The 22,686-nt window shown below is 40.3% G+C and overlaps 1 protein-coding gene across 1 annotated transcript in view; it reads left to right on the top strand.

The window, feature by feature from the left end:
• The window catches only part of LOC128410231 (protein eyes shut homolog), a 472,516-nt gene that overhangs the window by 167,113 nt on the left and 282,717 nt on the right, over positions 1 to 22,686 (top strand). The window lies entirely within an intron of this gene.

Here is a 22,686-nt window from a genome sequence, read left to right as displayed (position 1 = left end):
GAATTCTTAATAATGGGGTTGGGGTCAGTTTTCCTACTTTTTCCTTCCATGCTTTAAGCATGAACTGTATTGACCTGTTTATCATTGTGTGAATTTTCCTTAGTTTGTTATGGAGGAATGGGTCTGCTGTAGTGAGGTTGTTTCCATTGGTATCTAACTCCATGTGCACCCATTGTTTCGTTTTGTCTTCTACGATAAATGAGATTATGTGGTGCACCCCTTGGTTGGCAAAGTAGTATAGTTCTATGTTGGGAATTCACTCTGGTGTCACTCTCCTCTATACAGCACAACAAAATGACCTATCCCCCCAACAGCTTATGAATCAATGTGGCTAATCTGACTTAACAACTGACTCCTCCCTCATACATACAAACAGCACTGCAACCAAAAAGCTGGAACCAGCCAAGCTCTAGACCCTCCAGTCTCTCACAATGCCAACAAAAATGAATAAATATGCTGTGGGTTAAACCACAGAGCCTAGGACTTGCTGATCAGAAGGTTGGCAGTTCGAATCCCTGCGACGGGGTGAGCTGCTGTTGCTTGGCCCCTGCTCCTGCCAACCTAGCAGTTCAAAAGCACGTCAAAGTGCAAGTAGATAAATAGGTACCACTCCAGCGGGAAGGTAAATGGTGTTTCTGTGCACTGCTCTGGTTTGCCAGAAGTGGCTTAGTCATGCTGGCCACATGACCCGGAAGCTGTACGCCGGCTCCCTCAGCCAATAAAGCGAGATGAGCGCCGCAACCCCAGAGTCAGCCATGACTGGACCTAATGGTCAGGGGTCCCTTTACCTTTACCTTTATAAATAAAGGACCTACCCATGTGATACTGACACAAAATCCCTGCACAAACACTATGCAACCAAATGAAATACCAATATCCCCCCTCTCTCCTCTCTTTCTCCCAACCACACAATGCATATGACAACAGTGTCTCATACCAAATGCAAACAAACTACCACAAAGGCTCTATGAATTGAAAGTGGAGACACTATAGGGACTTTCTTTTGTTTATTTGTTTGCTTCTTACTCAAGAAAATCTTTAATAAAAACTATTTTTTTAAAAAAAGAATTATTAACTATGACATCACCACTAGGCTGTTTAAACACAATCCTAGCACTGATAGGATGGAGCCATAAGACTGTGATTCTAGGTCCCCATTTTCAGGAGTATTTTCAATTGAAAACAGAGGGACTTGCTTTCAAATAGCTCTTATTAATAGCAAGTACAACCGTGTATGGACACGGGTGGCACTGTGGGTTAAACCACAGAGCCTAGGACTTGCCGATCAGAAGGTCGGCGGTTCGAATCCCCGCGACGGGGTGAGCTGCCGTTGCTCAGTCCCTGCTCCTGCCAACCTAGCAGTTCGAAAGCACGTCAAAGTGCAAGTAGATAAATAGGTACCGCTCCAGCGGGAAGGTAAACAGCATTTCCATGCGCTGCTCTGGTTTGCCAGAAGCAGCTTAGTCATGCTGGCCACGTGACCCAGAAGCTGTACGCCAGCTCCCTCGGCCAATAAAGCAAGATAAGCGCTGCACCCCAGAGTCGGCCACAACTGGACCTAATGGTCAGGGGTCCCTTTACCTTTACCTTTACAACTGGGTACAGTGGTACCTCTGGTTACGAACTTAATTCATTCTGGAGGTCCGTTCTTAAGCTGAAACCATTCTTATCTTGAGGTGTGCTTCGCCAATGGGGCCTCCCACTGCACACACGCCTCTGGTGCATGATTTCCGTTCACACCCTGGGGCAAAGTTTGCAACCAGGAGCAGCTACTTCTGGGTTAGCGGAGTTCGTAACCCAAAGCTTTCGTAACCAGAGGCGTTCATAACCATAGATACCACTGTACAAGCAATGTGTTCTGCACAAGCAGTGTCCAGCAGTGTCGTGCATCGCTGGCACTTACTAAAAGGGAGGGGGATAAGGCACTATGGAGCTCAGCATGGTACAGGTACAGACACAACCAGTCTGAAGCGCCTGTTGCAGTTCCAGCACCATGCTGAGCTCTGTAGTGCCTTGCCCCTTGCCATCTCCATCTTGATAAGTGGCAGCAGCTCAGGAAGCCAGGAGAGCGATACAGCCCCTTCCTCACTGCCCTGCCAGCCACCTGCACTATTCCTTTAGACGGTATCTGCTCATGAGAAAAGCTCATACTACTAACCTGTGATGCAGGCCAACCCATTCAGCACTCCTCTTAAAACAGTCATGTCATATGGCTGCCGGAGAATAATCTAATGATGCTGTATAACAAAATCAATTTACACTGAGGTTCTTCATTTTCTGCGAAAAGCCAGTGCAAATAAATCACATGGTTTATTTTCTTCTCTGACCCTGTTAGCACATTTTAAAGCTCTGTGGGTAGTTCAGGTGTTGGTGAATTTATCCTGAGTAATTCTTAAATTACAATTCCTACTCACTACGCCCATGGAGAATAAAGAATTGGTTTAATGCTGTGGTGCTGCATGTATTTGTACAAAAGAGACCACGCATAAGAAATGTGGGCAGAACAGTAGCTTAAGTGGAATGAAATTGGTTTGCGTGGATGTTGCTGAAGTTGCTTTGCTATCAGTAAGATTGGCAGGGAAGTAACTATTGATTAAACAGAAAATGTTGAAATATTGGTGTGGTATTCTACAAAGCTTTACTCAGAATAGACCTGTTGAAGCTAATGGGCTTAACTCAGTCATGTTCATGAATTTCTGTGAGTCTATTCTGAGTTAAGCTTAGTTGCAGGGCTGCCAACTTGAATAAGCCCTGTCCCACATAATTTATCACAAGATGTGGTACACACACACCATTTGAATGGCAGCGTCCATCAACTTGGGCAGGGCCTGCCAGAACTAACCGAAATCTCCCCTCACTGTAGTTATCGACTCTTCAGGAATGAAGTAAAAATGGTTCAAGATAAAATACATAAATAAATTGGTGCCCTTTAGAAGATGACCCTATGACGAGTGCAGTGTGATATGAGAGAGAGAGAGAGAGAGAGAGAGAGAGAGAGAGAGAGAGAGGGAGAGAGAATACCCCTGCAATGAAAGTATTATTGTCCTTTCTGGCATAGGTTATTAAAAGTGGTTATAACAATGTTCATGCGAGTCTACAGAAAACGAAGAGCAAATTCTGGGATGGCATTAGCTTGTGTTGACATGTGGCTAAAGGATTTCAACAGCTGGAATTCAATTAGCTACATGGAGAAATGCCTGCTTTCTGGCTGCCTAAAATGCCGAAATGCACCAGTCCTGCTGTGTGATTAGTGCTTTAGTTTTATTCATTCACATTTAAGTAGTCTCCTTCTGTGTGGAATAGCCAGTAACAACTTTGTTTCATGGCAACAGAAGACCAAAATGATAACAAATAAATAAATGCCCCCTATCTTGTTAATGCTTGTTTTTGTTAAGGCGAAAGATTATGCATCCTCTGTAGGTAAGATTATGATCCTAAGGACATTTAGTTGTTGGACGTAAGTTCCAGTGAAATGCGTGGAACTCTCTTCCAAATGTGTGTGGAAAGGATTAGGCTGTAGAACTTTTCATCCAGCTTGGAAAGGAGGTTAACCAAAGGTTAATATCCTTAGAAGTGGAATTGATATTAAGGACTTATGACTACTACAGGAATCATTGGACATTTTAGAGTGTCTCTATTGCACTAGAAAATATCATTTTATAAATACACATCTATTTTATGAGTACATCGATTTTATGAGCACACTTTGTCCAAAAAAAAAAAAAAAAGTCCAGGAGAGTATCAAAGTTTTTACAGGTTATGACTTGTTGTTTTTATCAGTGCCCACAATACCATTTATTTGATTACGTATCCATGGTCAACCTTGGCACTTACATCATATATACTCTTGTCTTTATACCAAAAGCAAACAGAGATCTCGAGACCTGAGAAAATGGTAGTGGGCAAACTGGGGACTATCAAAGTTCACCAGCTCCTTGTCAGAACAATTTGTCAAGAAATCACTCCTCTTGAACCCCTTGCAGGTGCTACTTTTCTGTAACCTTCCAAAGGCAAACAACGAAAACATGTATTTTGCTGGGTTGGGGGTAAGGAGACAGGTTTAAGCTGAGACAGGTTTAAGTTGAGTAGCCAGTCCTTTTAATGATTATTTATATTGTTTTTAATAGTGTTTTAAACTTGTTCATCGCACTGATATTTTATGATACGGCAGTATAGAAATACTTCCATAAATAATCAATCAATATAAGTTTATTGTTCTTGCCAAAGTCATGACAAACCTTCATTGACAGTACCAAAGAAACAATACTGATCATACACCCATAATATGAGCCAACGTCTGTGCTGTAAGATAGAGGTTGCCAGAGACACCAACAAGCTCAAGTCCAGCTTGATTTCAAATTAAACCACCAAATCACCACAACAATTTATAGAAATTTTATCAATTTCCATTTTCCTGTCTTCTTCTTGTTGTTTCTTTTGCAGCCAGTGCATAGAGGGCCACACTCTGTGTTACAAATATATTATTGTCACTCCAAAGAAACTGGAACATTTCTGTTGGGATGTATGCATTTGTTTGTGTGAACAAAGGTTTCAGAGATCTCCTGGGTCTCTCTATATAAGGCAAAGGCTAACAGACAACGAGTGATGTCTCCCACCTGAGGTTGACCACAAATACAAAACTTTCTGTGTACAGGACCTTGTTGTACTGGCTATCCAAGACTGCACTGGGCATCATTTGGAAACACAGCTCAAAAAAGGCATTTCTTAAGGAAACTGATTTTTTTCCCCCTTCCAGTAGTACCTTAAAGACCAACTAAGTTAGTTCTTGGTATGAGCTTTCGTGTGCATGCACACTTCTTATCTGAAGAAGTGTGCATGCACACGAAAGCTCATACCAAGAACTAACTTAGTTAGTCTTTAAGGTGCTACTGGAAGGAAAAAAATTTTTTGTTTTGACTATGGCAGACCAACACGGCTACCTTTCTGTTAAGGAAACTGGTGAGGGTTTGGTCAGATAACTAGCCTAAAATGTTCTGTTCTCAAGAGTGGATACCAAGGGGGAAATCTGGTGTTTCTGATTAGTTGCAAGTCCTTTCTGGATTTTTATCCAGAATCCCTTAGTTGACACTTTTTCAAAGTCAAAGCTGGAAAATTATGATAGTCTAAAACATATTGACAAGCTGCTTTCCAGAGTTTATTACCTAATTCCATATAGCACAAAGCAGGAAAATGCTCAATAACAAAAGCTGGTATTCCAGTTCTCTTGATTCTGGACCCTCATTTTGAAATTCTATACCTCTTCCTGGGAGATCCTCAAATTAAGGCTGATAAGGTCCTGAAACTTCCAAGTCAAACTCTGAGACCTTCTAACACAATTTGCAAATGTCCTAATGATAGGTAAATGCACTATGTTGCTTAACATTCTCAACTAACGTTCAAAGCAGCGTGTTTCTTATGCTGAGTTTTTGATAATTCACTTCAGGTTCACAAGTACTTTGCATTTTATCAAGTGTACTTGGTGTCAGCAAGTCTGTTTATAGCTCTGAAAATGAAACAAATTTGCCTGACGTTTTATCACCAATCCCTTGGAGATTAGACAAAGCGAAGTAGTAAGGTATCATTGTGGAACATTCAAAAATGAACAAAGACTTCAGCAGGCATCCTAAATAATTGCTCTCTCAAAGATTAAACGTTGCTGTGAATTTCAACCATATTTTCCACAGCTGATCATGCAGCTAGAGTGTCATATACTACTACTTAGTATTTCTAAATCTGAACTGCAATCATAAACCCATTTACTTGGAATTAAGCCCATTGAACTCAATGGGACATACTTCTGAGTAGGCATGCATACAATGGTTGTGATAGGAAGCTAGTTCCTGTCTCAGGAAACTTGGTAGCAACCCTGTAAAAAAAGATGAATGGTGCCTGCCCACCCCCCGTGTTACTTGAAATGAAGCTATGTCATCATTTCAGGGCTGTAGGACACTGTAGGAGTGTCAGTAAGCTTCATCCATTCCAAAATCCTCCCCACCTCCCAAGTCAGAAGAGAAGATGCTGTTTCAAACTTTCCCTCTTTTGCCCCAGGATCCCATCAAATTTTGGTTGAACTTTTGGATATCTGAAAGTGAAACCCAATGCTGTTTTTTCTTCTTCTCATCATATTGCAAATGAGAGGCTGAGACTGAAATAGTTGCCTTAGTTGTCAGTCGCACTTACGTTTCACATTTTGAATATTATTTCTAATCCACCATGCTGTACCCTTTTTGTTGCCTGGGTTGATGATGGATGTAGCTTTTCCCAGGGACTTTAAATGCTGTGCCCCCCTCCCCTTGATGCTGTGCCCCCCTCCCCTTGTAAAGACACTGTGTGGTTCCTCCAGAAAATAAGGTATGCCAGCAAGTGCCAGCACAGCAGTGACAATAAGTGCTGCTGTTGTTGGGCCAGGACAGTGGACAGCTCCTCTTACACGAGTACTGGGAGTCTTGCACCTATTTATTGCAATGCAACATTGAAACAGGTTTTTGCAATATTTTATTTTGTGATAGCATCAGATGCAATCTCAGGTCAACCAGCATCCATCCAATCTGACTGGTTTCTCCTTGTTCACATGTTCAGAAAATCTGTTGATGTTATTGGAGGATTTGTGTTGTTTCTATAAATTCTTCATGAGACCCATTTGGTTTCTTGCTCTGACATGCACATGTGTAAAATATCTTGATTCTAGTTTCAGTTTATGAGTTAATTAGCATTCAAATGCTCGTGAAGAACAAGGCATATTATAGTATACTTCCAAGAATATTGAAATAATTTTTAATAATTACTATTGTCATAGAAGCTGATACGGTGGATGACATGGAAGTATAAATTGATAATGCTGAAATAGAATATAATTGTTTTTACTTGTATACATACCAGCATTATATTGTTTGAAGCAAATGAGTTGTGCCCATTACTAGTTCTACTCCGAGTAAATCCACTGAAATTAATGGATGAGAATTAGGCTTGCTGGGGGTTGGGTGAAGGTGTAGATTGGGTTGGTAAGCAACATGAGTAGGGGCAAAGCCCCTAGTATGAACATAAGAAGAGCCCATTGGATCAAACCAATGGTCCATATAGTTCAGCACCCTGTGGGAAGTCTGAAATCAAGACCTGAGCACAACAACCTCCTCTCCCTACTGTGATTTCCAGAAACTGGTATTCAGAAGCATACTGCCTCCCACCATGGAGGAAAAAAATAGCCATGGCAGCTAGTAGCTATTGGTCCATAGCTACTGGTGAGTAATTTGCAATATATGGTATTATGATACCTGATGGCAGCGAGTGATAAAGGATTAGGGAAATTAAGTAATAAGTCAAAGCTAAGGAAAACACTGATATGTGAGACACCTCATGACAAAACAGAATAAGTAGCGGAGGGCTTGTTGATGTTGCTATCATAATCAGTAATAAGGCTAGTTAATTTTTTACCTTTCTAAGAGCCTGAAGCCACATATTTGGTATATAGTTGTGGAGTGCTTTGAAAGGTAAGGTGGGGGCCTGGTCTTTAGTTGCTCCACATTCCCACAGACTTTTCATTATACACTCATATATACTCTTTCAGTACGTGAAATGTGACATTTCTCAAGTGTTATTGAGTGTCATGTTGGGGAAAATGCATTTTGTCAAACTTGCATGCGAAGTCAACATTTCTGCTCCTAAGCCACATACCCTTTGAGTAAGAGGCTTTCTGTGTTGCACAGGGCAGAGTCAAGGTGCTGCCTTGACCTGCACATTTTCAGGACGCACTCGAAGTGCTTTCTCCTTCCTTTTTTCCTGTAGAGTGAAATGGGCTCATTTTTTTTTCTTTCTTTAGATAAATACTAACTTCCTTGTGAATAGACAAAAATAGTACTAGTAAACAGATTTGCAAGCATAAATACACTGTTGACTAAAACTACTAATCACTCCTCTTTGAGTTGAAACTCTGTGAAGTGTGTAAAGGTGAACATTTCCACACTCTTCAGTTCTTTACACATGTTCCTTGCTTGTGTCATTGATGTATGGGTTTTTCTGATTGTACATGCATGAGCAGCATCAGTTGGTTGACCAGTCCTTGCCTGTTTCAAGCACGTATAGTAAAGCACATTCCTTTTACCCATTGAGCCAGACTGGAGAGAAGAGTATAATACCAAATGAGCGAAGCTCACTTTGGCCATCAGTGAGCTCTAGGTTTCGCAAATGTCTTGGATTGTTTCACAGCATTATAGTCCAAGTTGAGTGGTGAAGCAATCAAATTACTAATTCACCAGGCAGCCAATTTTCACAAGGATTCACTCCACCTAACATTTTGGGATAAAAGGGCCCAGTTAAAAAGTAGCTGTGATTGATGAGTAATCCCACAATAGGCTGAATAGGCTATGGGTAGAATCGACATTAGCATTCAACTCCTTTAAAAAAAAAAGTTTAAATGGATGCACTGTGATGTCATTGTAGATAATAAGAACACTTTATATAGGGACTGGAAAACAACAGAAAACTTTCTAGGAGATGTTTTCTTCTAGGGGGCAAGTTGTTTAGATTGTAAATAGATTTTTGTTCCTGTTCAAAAGCAGAGAACCTCATTACAATGTCTGAATCTTGTTCCAAATACCTGAGGGAAGTTTCAAGTGGTTCATCTTCAACTTTTGCTTGTCACCTGCGGTCACACACTTCATTTGTTTTTTGTGAAAATAAGGCATACTTAATTCTCCGTGCTTTTGTGCACAGTGAAAGAACTAGGAAGCAGTGTTTTATCACAAAAACACAAGTAGGTTTCCTGTTTCGTGTAATGGGTAGATAACATTTCTGTTATTCAGTTTGGCTTGTTTTAGATGTGCTACTTAATTTTGTGTCTCTGTTTGCTTTGTACAATGTATTCTTGCTATATTCCCAGGTGAAATATTTCACTTTATTTGTTTTAAATGCACCCATTTGTTAATGTGTTAGGAATGCTGCAGTATAAAGGGAGAAACTAAGCATAATACACAGGCCTGTGTACTATTGATTTGAAGCTCCTTTTTATACAGGAAAAGCTTCTTGCAGAGAGGGAGCTACAATTGAAACACTGTGGGCAGAAAAAATTATGGGTGGGTGGATAATTTGGGTAAGGGAAGAAACAGGCAAGGAGAGAGGTATGTGTGTGTGGAGAGAGAGAGAGAGAGAGAGAGAGAGAGAGAGAGAGAGACCTTACTGCTGCAGTTGCATCTCTAATCCCAACTGCCCCCTGGGAAGTGACTTTCTCCCTCTTACATGGTAGTTCAACTAATGCTACACTCATTTGTATTCAACTAGTGGAGCCCCAAGTCTGCCACCCCCACCCTAGAACAGTTCTATGGCTTCTTTTGACACTTTGTTGTTCTAGATCAATGGGATGCAGAATATTAAGGATGCATCAACATAACACACGTCCAGTTATCTTCCTTTGACTGTGTGTTGCTGGGGTTCTGATTTGGAAATCTTCAGATAAATCCTTTTTTCTTGTCAAAATATATTTTGACTTTATTGCATGCTGCCCAAATATCTGTCAAAATGACAATATTAATATGTCCTGCTTCTTTCAGACTGTCCCAATTGGTTTTTGTTTTGTTTTGTTTTTTTAAAAAATGACTTTTCTGCTTAAGCTTTCTATTTAGAAATAAATCAAGCGCTGCAGAGAAGGAGCTAGTGTTTGTTTTGATTTCATTTCCTATCTCCCATGTTGATAAAATCATTAGAACCAGAGTGACATGTGTCTTCACCCTAAACCAATGCCTTGCTTCAAAAAGAATGCTCTTCCACTGAAATTCTGTAAAGTTCGTATAATCCAACATTGCTCAAAGCTTTATTATGTTGTATTACTGGTAGCGGGCATGATGCTGATAGTGTTGCATCGTATATAGGAAGCTGTCATTCATTTGGGTCAGACCATTACAGCAATGAGTTCTCTTGAAGCTAATCTGCCAGCAGTGGGTGGGGCAATAAACGGTAGTACTTGGGACCAGAGATACTTCAAACTGCTGGGGAGTGCAGGCATAGATTGCATACTCCTGAACTTAGATTTAAAAAAAGGAAAGTTCCTAGGAGATTATGTATAAAGATTGAAGAATGTGTATATTAGCTGGGGAATGTACAAAATGCAGTACAGATGTGCACAATCCCATAAGCCTGTTGAGCCTTACGTTTATTAGCCAAAGAATGTACAGAATTCAGTTGAACGATGCACATTCCCAAAAGCCCCTTGAAGATTGTGCCCAGTGCCTGAATAATATATAAAACATAGTCAGTATATGCACATTCCTCAAGGCTCTTTGGAGATGGTGTATATTGGCTGCGAAATGTGCACAATTCCATCTTCATGCAAGGATTATGTACACATTCTCCATGAGAACTGGTGGACATGCACAATGGACAGTTGTTGCACACATTAGCCACATTAACACATACAGTTTAGGGCATTTGCATAAGAGTCATATGGGGTACCAGAGAGATTCATATTTCTCAAGGCCTGTTGGGGGTTATGCATAACAGTTGGAGAATGTACAAAATTCAGACAAGATGTGCACATTTCCCCAAGGCCTTTTGGAGAGTACAGTAGTACCTCGGGTTACAGACGCTTCAGGTTACAGACTCTGCTAACCCAGAAATAGTACCTCGGGTTAAGAACTTTGCTTCAGGATGAGAACAGAAATAGCACAGCGGCAGCGGGAGGCCCCATTAGCTAAAGTGGTGCTTCAGGTTAAGAACAGTTTCAGGTTAAGAACGGACCTCCAGAACGAATTAAGTACTTAACCCGAGTACCACTGTATGGAGTTTATTTCATAAGATCTGAGCATCACTGATGGGTTACAAGTAGTTGCTCTGAAAGTGTATGGAACAGCTGTATTCTTAAGAACAGTGGTACCTTGGGTTAAGAACTTAATTCGTTCTGGAGGTCCGTTCTTAACCTGAAACTGTTCTTAACCTGAGGTACCACTTAAGCTAATGGGGCCTCCTGCTGCCGCCGCACTCCTGGAGCACGATTTCTGTTCTCATCCTGAAGCAAAGTTCTTAACCTGAAGCACTATTTCTGGGTTAGCGGATTCTGTAACCTGAAGCGTATGTAACCTGAAGCGTATGTAACCTGAGGTACCACTGTATTGACTGGAAAATGTATATAATTCTCTTTTTTTCATGGAAGGATTATATGCACATTCTCTTGAGGCCTGGAGAATGTGCACAATGGCTGGTTGTTATGAATGTTAGCTGCTAAACTTACATATTTATTTACACAGAGAGTAGTTGTAAGTCTCTGTTCACCTTTAAATAATTCTTGAAGGACAACCTCAACCTCACAATATTTATGTGTTTGTGTCTGTGGGCGCATACTCCTACAAAGTCTGTATGTGTTATACTTGTCTGCACACCAATTTGAAGATACAGCCTTCAAATATAAATTCATTCTTTCTGAAGAATTAATCTGATTGAATGGTGTGGTTTTTTTCCTGGGGAGCGCCAAGCCAACCTTTACAGAATATCTACAGAGCAATATCTTGCACATAGGCTAAGATACCTGATGAAACACTTTAGAAGAAGTTTTTGATATCTCTCCCTGTTGAAGGGCTGATCTTTTGCCTGTCACCCTCAAAGGAACCATTGACACTCGTTATTAAAGATAAGGCATTTGAAATGATGCCCTCTCTACATTTTCATGCTTTTTAAAGATCAGTTCACAGAAAAGCTCATTGAGTCAACTGAAGTTCAATGTGCTCTCTCTCTCTCTCCCCCCACCCCCTTTTTAATCCTTATTTGCAGTTCCCTAATCCAAGGTTGAATGGATAACTTGTTTTCCTTTGAAAGAGCTGGTCTTGGGCACTGGCTGGCACGATCACAGATTTCGAGTAAAGTATCACACTTCATAATGTTTATCTCAATTGAATCAGTTTCAGTCTCAGAACCACTTGGTGATATTCAGACTTCTATATATCTCCAGTCACTGCAATGCTTTGCTGCCTGGGATTCTTTTTCATGGGTTATCTGCAAAAGGTACTTAAAATAATATCACTATCTCCCCACCACCAGGGCCCGCCCTGAGTTTATGAGTCTTTATGATATGCTTCAGGATAACATTTCATATTGCAGGATATTTAGGGCATGACATTTAACTTCACATATACTTGTATTTGGAGGCTAACAATTACTCTAGGTTTTTTAAAAAAATTAAATTGTAAATTTCCATGTGTTTTGACGTTAGCAATTTGCTCTTTTTCCTGCTCAGTTATAAGGGAAATAGTTTGACCTACTCTTGCAGAGTACGTTTCATCTTTCTGAGCAGTATAACCATCTTAAAGGTGGTTTAATCCTTAGCATACTTACTTGGAAGTAAATTCATTTGAAATCACCTCTTTCTTCCAAGTAAATGTATCTGGGACTGAAATATAAGTAGAGATGCTTGAGGAATTTTATATTAGTGAATTCCAGTGCAACTGACATTATCTGTACCTGTAGGACTAATGTATAGATGATTAATTAGTTATCCACCAGCTTTTGAACATCACAGTTTTTGGCTCAAATAATGCATGGATGTTGTTTGGGGGAAAATACATTTGAAATACGTGTTTAAATGGAAAAAATTCCTGCAGATTTTTTAAAATGCAGAAATGGAATGTGATGGCCTTATGAGTGAACACATGTGAAGAGGAGCAGACTAGAAATAGATAGATAGATGATAGATAGATAGATAGATAGATAGATAGATAGATAGATAGATGATAGATTCATTCATTCATCCCTTAATATAACATAGCTCTCCTAAACCCCATTATATGGATAACGCTTCTGCTGAAATTTATAATACATTTCAGTTACATTATAGCCTTTTAAACTTAGGATAAATGCCAGGATATATGATGGCAATTCTTCTTCATGTGATGTGTACCTGAACATGAGTGCAGTTGGCTGTCCATTGCAAATCATGCCCCTGATTACTGCTCCATTTTTGTCAATCATCTTCTTGCAGTTCCAGCTAGGTAGTACAAGCAAGACATTTCTGTAGGCCCTTGTGGGTGCCATAAAAGTAGTATATCACAGATTATGTAGCCTGGTCTAACTACTTTGTTTTACCTAGTGTAGAGGGATATTGCACATCAAAATCTTAATTCCTTTAGAACTAAAAAAATCAACAACCAACAACCCTCCAGAAAATCAGTGAAGGTTGTCAGGCAGAATACTTGGATGTGAAAAAAAATCTCCCCAAAAGTAACAGAATGGAATGAGGAAGATCTGATCACCTCTTCTTCAAAGCTCCAAGGCTCAGAGAGATTTGAAAAGTCTGGGCTGAGCTGAGGCTTGTGTAGTAGAACCCTCAAAACAACCAAGGGCATGTCATTGACAGTGAACTTTTGAGTGTGTTCTGGAAAAGAAAGAACGAACAGAAGCACTCAAGACCCAGACCTGACACTCATTGCTAGCAGTTCACGCTGGGGTTGACAGATTGACATGATCCACTGTACAAAAAGCTACACACCAAAGGTCCAAGCATACCAGGAGGGAAGAGTTGCCTCCATCAACTTCTAGGAATATATATATAATATATATTCCACCAGGACTACTGAAGCTGCTTCAGTTCAGAAGCCTATGTTATACTGCAGGCATGAGTAGAGTGCTCAAATAAACACATGCCTTCACACCATGGAGAACTCGTTCAAGCAAGTGTGTGCAACGGCCCGTAACAAATACATCGTTACCTAAAGCACAGGAGAATTCTTGCATTGTTCAAATGTTCTTGCGGGTGCCCTTAACTGCCCCACAATGACACCAACTGTGCAAAGGACAACTAGATAGTCTGACAGAACCTGGTTGTTGTATATCTGCCTACCTGGCTTCACCATGATGTCTAAAACTACTGCCTGCTTCACCTCTTGGTGAGAGATTATAAGTAGGTTGACCTATCAGTTATGCATAGACATTCTTGAGGTACTTACTGCTGAATGATCATTCAAACACCTGTAATGAAGTTTTCTGGGTTTAGTTCAACTGAAATATAGGCTAATACAACGTCAAACCAAAGCATATTTACAAAAACAAAACAAAAAAATCCTTTTGATGAATTGCTGGAAAAGGAAAAACAATGAAAATGTCATCAGAAGCTCTCCTTATGCTAATAACTGATAATTCATAAATGATTATGCTGGAAAATTACACTGGAGAGCCTGTCATCAATGTGAAATAGTATAGATTTCAGTAAGAATTACGACTTGCTATTTACAAGTTTCTCCATGGCAATTTGTCATACTTGTCATTCAAGTAGATAGCAACACAGGCTTTATTGGAATGTGGAAGAGGAACGTGCAAAATGATATGTATTCAGTTTGACTTCTATTAGCTTATAAGAAAATCTAGATTCAGACTTTTTCCTCTTTTTTTACCACAGAGCTAACAAGTGCTGGAGCTTTTGCATGCAGTGTGTGTGTGAATGTGTATGTGTGGCATGCATTTAAAATATTTATAGTCTGCACTTTATTACTATCAAAAAGGCATCCCAGTTTCAATCGTAAAATTAATAAAACACTAATAACAGAAAATAAAGATAAACACCAAGAAGAGCAGTAACTATATATATATATATATATCAGAGCATGTTGCATGGACAACAAATCATTCAGAGGCAAATCACAATAGTGTCAGCTTTATTTGGTAGGGAAGTTTTGATAAGTAGAAAAATTCACAACATGGACCATCTACTGCTAGGGGTGGGTTGGGGAATCCTCTGGCCTGTAGGCCTAATTAGACTTTTCCACAAGGCCATTTCACCCAAGTCACATCCACCTGCTTCATCCCTGGCATTGTGCATAATGTCAGGTGTGAGGCAGGTAAGGGAAGGGCTTGGTGAAAAGGGTATTCGTAGGAAGTAGCTGTCAGCTGATTGGTGGTGCTTGCAAAGTCCATTTCAAAATGCAGGGCAGCATGATGTTTTGAGAGGGGAGTCCCAAGACATCTGCAGAAGCCCCTCTCAGAGTTCTCTACCTTAGCCTGAATTATCAGTGGGGGTTCTGAAGATCCAACAATCATCCAAAGAGCTGACAATCAGCGTTGAAAGCACTGCACAAAATGGTGCTTTGAAAGGGGCTTTTGAACACCCCTATGATGTTGGGTGATTGACAGGTGAGCAGCTCCAACCCCCTGTCAAACTGGACCTGGGTGGGGTGAGGGAGATAACAATCCAGCCCACCAGGCTAGTAGGGTTCTGCATCCTTGATCTATGGAGACACCAGAGGATCAATTTGCTACAAAGCATGCAAACTGCCCCTCTGTCTCAAAGGTCAAGTCTTTCACAAGAACTTTTGTTGCTGTTATTTTCTGAGCAGTGACACAGATGGATTGTTTCCTGCTGCCAGTGGAAGTAGGTTCTAAATATTAACTGGGAGTTCTTAGCCAGCTATGCAACTTTTACATTCTGACTGCACAACTGAAGTCAGAAATGCCACCCAGTCAAGGGGTTTTTCCTCACAGAAAAAAATAGCTTCCCTTTCCAGGCAGGCTTTTCTTTTTGGCAATGATAAAAGGGGGGAAAGGATCTCTGAAAATAACTGCTGATAATTATGCCAACTGGGTTTTTACTCCTGTGCCAATTGCTAGAGTGCCCATTAAAACTGACAAAACAAAGCAAAACTTTTGGGGGAGGGGGAGGCAGATGTTTGTATTTATTCAGCTGTAACTTGTTTTCTAATGTTGATTAATGACATGCATTGTTTGTCAAATGTGCTTTAAGCCACTGATGTGAGACGTACAGTGTTAGGCCTAGTAACAAATATCAAGATTAATGAGTTATGAATTATTACCTCTGATTGCCTCTGCATTTATGTCAGTTAGGATCACATCAAGTATATATCCCTGCCACGTGACGGTGGAAAGAGCCTCTGCATACAATGATGCTGTGTTTTGTTAGTTCTCATTATTTTGGAATTCATGCTATTTAAAATAATCCAGGATTATTTTAAACTGGTGTGAGAAAATTGGGTAGTGGCTGGGTTTCCTTTTTTTCCCCTCCAGTGATTTTTCTCTTTTAAAAAGAAAATTAAAAAACTTGTAGACAGACAGCAGTAGGAGCTGCAAGACCAAAACACAGTAACATGGCCTCAACTTTTTTTATCTTAACATCAAATCACAATGCTACAGTTCCTATACAGAGATAATAATTAACCACAGTGAGCTTTTAACTCACAATACAGTGGTACCTCGGGTTACAGACGCTGCAGGTTACAGAGGCTTCAGGTTACAGACTCCGCTAACCCAGAAATAGTACCTTGGGTTAAGAACTTTGCTTCAGGATGAGAACAGAAATCGAGCAGTGGCAGCATGGTGGCAGCAGGAAGCCCCATTAGCTAAAGTGGTGCTTCAGGTTAAGAACAGTTTCAGGTTAAGAACAGACCTCCAGAACGAATTAAGTTCTTAACCCGAGGTACCACTGTATTTTAAAAGGTCTCTTAATACCTAAACAAATTAGTTAACTCATTTCCTATAACTCAGCTGTATGAGTTAAACAGCATGAGTTAAATAAATAATTAAAGATGGTGTTACATTCAGTATTGGATTTATTTCAGTCAACTTAACACCAGATTTGTTCACCATCTCAGATTCTTTGAATGCCAACCCTATCCGAAGTCCATAGAAAAAGTTTCATATGAATAAAGCCTAGATTTTTCTGTCCAAAACACTAGTTAATGTTCTTCATGGGGGGAGAAGTGAGAGAGACTGAAGTATTCAAAACCAGGCATAAAATTCAAATGGGAGCAACTGGAACCTCTGAAAAGTTGGTTCTTTGAAGAGTAAACATGGATTTCAGTTTTATAAGTTTGCAGACATGAAGGAAGCCTTCCATACCTCCCTTCAAGGTAGATTCTTCACCTGCAAAGGGATTGGTATTTTACCCAGTGGAGGGGATGTTTGTAGTTCATCTGAGTTAATACTTGGTGGGAATTAATTACAGAAGGCTTTCAGAAGGAACAAAGATAGATGACACTGCTGTTTCAGACTACTGAGACAAAAAGTAAGCTTTTTATTGAATAAAAAAGAGCAAGTGTGTTTTTATTTGTCTGGAAAAAAGGCGATACTTGAAAGCCTAATCAAACACTTTCATAAACTAAGGATTGCATGACAACAATAAAGAAAGGGATACAGGAGCAATAGAAATTGTGTGTGGAGAGAGCGGGATTTGTGAAGACAATAAGAATTTGATGCTAGAAAATATATTGGTCCTCATGAGGCCCCAAATATAAGATGTTTGGTGATCAGGGCCAACACAAGACAATACTGTGCTCCCAAATGGTTTCTCTGAGAGAGATAGCATATCATCTTCTGTGACAATGTATAATATACTCTGACACACACTACTGCACTTCATTGGCATGAATGAAAATATTGGGTTGGAGCATCACTAACTTTATTCCTACTTATTTCAACAGGATAAAATGTGACCATTATGGTATGAATACAGTCCAGAAGACCACCTGCATTATTTTTGCATTTGGGATACCTTGCTGCTGCTGCTGTTGCTGCTTCTGCTACCTATTTCACATAGTCAAGAAATGATTTAAGGGCTTGCTCACTTCAGGTTTTCTCACTTCAGTTCAGGGGAGGAAGTGTGTGTGGTCTTGCTATTTCTACTGGGGCATACAGAGTAAGGGCTCATCCACACTTCTGCTTCTCCCATGCTCAGAAAGCATGGGTCCAAGCAGTTTTCTCCTTGCCCCACTCCTTTCCCAGGGAAAATCCGCTCTTCAGCTCTAAGTTGGAACAAACTGCAGTCCACAGAAAACCTGATTGTCGTTTGCTCCAATACAGCACTAAAGAGCAGTTTTCCCCAGGCGAATACTGTATGACAAGAGGAAGTGTGGATAAGCCCTAAGTGGTAATTTTTAGGGTAGTATTATAGATGGCTGTCCACATAGTTGGCTCTCTCCTCCACAGTGCACAATGATGACATATCCCCTTGAAGTGTAGTCACACACCACATGGGTTAGCAGAGAAACTTTGGGCAACTGCACTAGTAAAATACCCTATTGAAGTCACCTGGATCTGTTCAGTGTCTTCTTATTCAGGGCATGAGATATTGTCCAATAAAACATCTGTGATATTTCTGTCATCTCAGTTTGTGTTGAGGTCTCATAGAATTGCTAATTCCAAATGATCATTCGACTTTTCAAGGCATATTTATACTCCGTTGAAAGCATGTAGAAGCCTCTCATTGGAAATCTTAGGGAATCTCCTTGGAGATCTTAGGAAACTGTTGTGTAAATCACATCATATGCCATCCAAGTCAACCAAGTAATGGATTCTGGTCTGCCTGGGGCTTGATTAATCTTGTACTGCTGCTTCCTGCTGTGGATTATACAAAAAAGAGAGTTTTCAAGTATCCTATAAGCCACAATACATGGACACCAAGCTGTGTTTTCCTTGGTGGCTCAACAGCTGTAGGGGGCTATCCTACGATCTCTTGTCAACCAAACCTCTTCCTTAGTCCATTGTTATGCTGGTCTTTGACTGTAATAAAGATGTGATTGATTAGTCCTTTGCTTTAGTGACTGTCAGTAATTATGAGAACTATGATAAAATTACACTGCATATTAACATCAACCTAGCATGTCAATACAGAAATTGGGACTTAAGCATGGGAGAGAGGAACCTAGGCTGTTACAAACCAGCACAAGCTGTGAAGTTAAGGGGAAGAACCCTAAGGAAAACACTTCACAGAATCTTTTTTATCAAATTGTCAGCAAGCTCCCAGGCATCCTTCCACTTGGTTCATTTGGCTGAGAAGGTGAAGGCTGGCAGCAGGCTAAGGTTTACATTTCCCCAAATGTCAACCTTATATAACGTGTCATATTATTGGCCAAGTTTCAGGGTTGTACTTTGAGAATTAGATCTCCTCAGCTCCTTGTACTTCAAAGGACAATTTTATTGTGATGATTATCATTTTAAGAGTGTCGTTAGAATAAATACTTGGGGCAGATACTTGCCCTTCTAGTGTATGTTCTGTTGGAAGCAAATGGTAATGAAAATGTCATGAATGAATTCACATAATCTTGACCAGGTACCAGGGATTGTTCAGAAGACCCAGTTCTCTCTTTGTTGAACCACTCAGTGGAATTGCAATGGGAAGAAACATGCACTGTAAATATATATAAGAATATATGCAATAATCTTGCAAAGCAGGCATGGAATGGAAGCAACAGACAACAGGCTTAAATTCCTTGCGCGAGATGCTATTAGACTAAGTCTTTGAGGTTCCTTGCAATATGGAAAGCTTTGTACATCCTGATAAAAGGACTACTCCTTTATAATGGAGCTCACAATCTGATTTCTATATTAAAAGGAAGTTGGCAATTAGTCTGTGGCTGGATATAAAGAATAATAAGAGAATAAAAAGGTAACAAAAAAAAATTAGGCAGGTTTGAAAGAAATCAAAAGCGCTGAAAGAAAACCCCAGACTTGAAACATTTCTGTGTAACTGCTGAAAGCATGAAAGAGCTTTCAGCTTGTCAGATGCATGTTTGATGGAGCTGGGATTTCAAACATCTACTGCATTTTTATATTCGAGAACAATGCTCCTTTTTATTATTTAGCTAAGGAAAAAGCACTTGTTTCATTTATTTTGCCTGTTAGTAGTGCAATTCTTTGAACAGCCAACCTATTTCTACCAGCTACGTCTTGTCTCTGTACTGCTGTTTTGTGTGTGTGTGTGTGCGCGCGCGTGCAAAAGATTGTTATATTTGTACATTAATTTAGCACTATAGCTTGGTGTTCATAGGATGGGATTGCAGTATCACTCTCAATTATGAAGTCCACTCCCCTCCTCCTTTTAAAAAGAAATACATCAAGATTTGTTCTCTCTCTTTGGTATAGTTCAGCCAGTGGCCTTCATATAATAATGGTCACACTTTGCACTGAATGTGGCGCAGATAGTTAATGTGATCCCTTTGAATAGCTGGACCGGCATGGTGGATTTCTACCAGCTGTGTCGTGCCTCTGATCTGCAAAAAATCAAGAAGAAGAAGAAAATGCTCCTTATTAGAAAAATGTGATTATATTTGTACATTAATTTAGCACATTAGATTTATATTTGGTGATATAACAGAGGTGATTGTAGGATGGGATTGCAGTATCACTCTCAGTTACAAAGCCCACCCACATTTCCCCCTCCTCTAATAAGAAATAAATCAAGATTTGTCCTCTCTCTTTAGTATAGTTCAGCCAGTGGCATTCATGTAATAGTGGTCACACATTGCACTGAATCTTCCTGCAGGTGCTAGAATTATCAGCTGACCTTGCTCTACTTCTTTAAGCCTGCATGTGAGCATTGATTAAACGAACGATAAGGTCTGTGATAGATCGATTTTTTTCCACATTTTTAATTTAGGAGGTAAAACATTCTATCACTGCCGAGACTGAAAATTATGGCTGAGATAATAGAGGTCTGACTCCAGTTGAAGTTAAAAAGGAAAAAGTTGCCCCTCAAATGTCAAGGCACCTCGTGGTCCAAGATGATTAAAACTAAACTGTTTGCAATATGAATCCCAAGGTGCTGCTATATCTCAGCTGCCATGACATTTCGCCTGTGACTTTTCATAGCTTGTTAATAATGTATAGCCACCCCAATATAAATTTCCAGTGACAGAACTGGCCTGTTAGAGTGGAGTAGTTAACAAGATTTATTCTGCACAGAAAATGCAGATTTGAATGGGGAGGAAATCAGGACGAATGTCAAAAGAACTTTTCACTGGGCTATCTTATTTCACAGGAACTCGGAAGCAACGTCTTTCATTTTGATATGTTACTCTCTTCGGAGCCCTAATTATTAGAGGGAGAAAAAATATTCTTCCAACCATTTTCTTACTCTTGAGGATTAAGATGCATTCAGACAAATAGGAATCCCAAGCAAACGTAGTAATAGGTCCCTGCCCATTTATCTAGACAGAACGTGCCTAGCAAACAGGTAAACGTTTTGGTGCAGGCATGGTCTCAGTAACTTCAATTGCTGTTAATTGCTCCTGAATAACCTCAGCAAACCCCCGCGTTTGAGGAAGAGTGTTTTTGAGATGGTAGCCTTCAACTTAGCAGTTATACAAATTATTCATAAGCTGTGAAATGTCACCAGAGAGATGAAAGGAGATGAGAAAAGGGTACAGGTGAGAAACAGAGACAAAGAACAATGGGCTACAGCAGGATATGGATTAGAATTGGATCGGGGGGGAGATAGTTTGACATTTGGAGAGTCGCAGGCCGAATATAAGACTGAAGGGAGTTGTTCAACCAGAAGACAGGTAAGCTTTGTCGATAACCTCTGGATATATGAACATATGAAGCTGCCCTACAGCTGGGGAAGAGACTCTTTGCTTTCATTCTCAGCCTGATTTGGGGAGCAAATAACGACTATGGCCATAAGATCTATAGCTTTCAGGTTGGTGTTTTATCAGTAGAGATGCAAACTTATGTTATAAGCACGTTATTGACTAAAAAAGACTTTGGAAATAAACTTAAAATCTGTCGCCGTGTTCCCTGTTAAATCTGCTGTTTTGTGGGTTTTCTTCAAAGATGCCTGCACTTTGAATCACCGACCTTCTTAAACTGCCATTCTACTCCGGCAGGAGTGTTCTTGCTATAGTACATGCTAAGGTCAATTAAATGCACACTTGCATTTCCTTTTATTTTTTAATGATCATTCTAAACTCACTGGCAGTGCAACTGTTAGAGCGGCAATTTCATCTGACAGTGTTCCAAAGCAAATATACTCGGAAGCTGAATTCCTACCTACCTCTTATATTGGACACCAGGCACTGCCCTTTAAAATCTCCAACTGAAGTGGGAGATAAAGCTGCTGTGAGTGTACCTGGATTTGCTGAAAAAAGAAAGATAAGAGGGATTCTTATGGCATCTCACTGCTAATAAATGGATGGTTTTTCCAAGTTTCATATAAATATTAAACACTGTGAGTTGGACAGTGCAATCTGGTGAGCCCCACACAGCACATCTCCTGGGAAGAATCAGAAGCTATGGAATTTCTGGCAGGGGCAGCCCAATCCCGTTTCACCATCTGAGGTGAAATAGGAAGGTGCTGCCCCACTGTTGCCAAAGCCCTGCCCCCCCCAAGCCTCCTTTACCTGGATCATGCCGCAGCACCCACAAAACAGCAATGGTGGGCTACAACAAGATACCATGAGATCTCAGTGGGCAGGGTTCCTGTGGAGGTGTGTCCTCTTGGGGTTCTGCCACCTGAGTTAGCTGCCTCTGCCTGCCTCCTGTGTGGGTCACCTGGCCAAGATCTCTGCCTACTGAGCATACCCCATCTCATCTCACGGAAGTGGAACCATCACAAAGTGATGCCCTGAATCCATCAAGACAACCCAGAAGAACTTGATGCCTGAAAACATGGAAAGCGGTTGAGAAGTCCCACAAAATCAATACTCCAGCAAAAAAATCCATCAACCCCCAGGTTACAATAATTTGTGTAGGTCGTCAGATTGTTTTCTGCCACAATGTTGTGTTGTAAAGTAGACTGAAATGGATCTTAAAAGCAAGTGTCATGTGGTCATAAAAGGGGAAGAGGTTTTCCACAGTGCAACTTGGCAGCCCATAAGAGTGGTTTCTGGGCCAAGGTTGGTCCTCTCTAGGATGAACAATGTGAATGTACAAATAACATAATAGGTGGTGGTTATCTAACAAAAAGTAGTCTAAACTAAGATTGAATGTGTC

Source organism: Podarcis raffonei, chromosome 3 (assembly GCF_027172205.1).
Source record: "Podarcis raffonei isolate rPodRaf1 chromosome 3, rPodRaf1.pri, whole genome shotgun sequence".
Lineage (NCBI taxonomy): Eukaryota > Metazoa > Chordata > Lepidosauria > Squamata > Lacertidae > Podarcis > Podarcis raffonei.
Note: the sequence above shows the minus strand (reverse complement) of the source record. Positions and strands in the feature narration are given on the sequence as shown.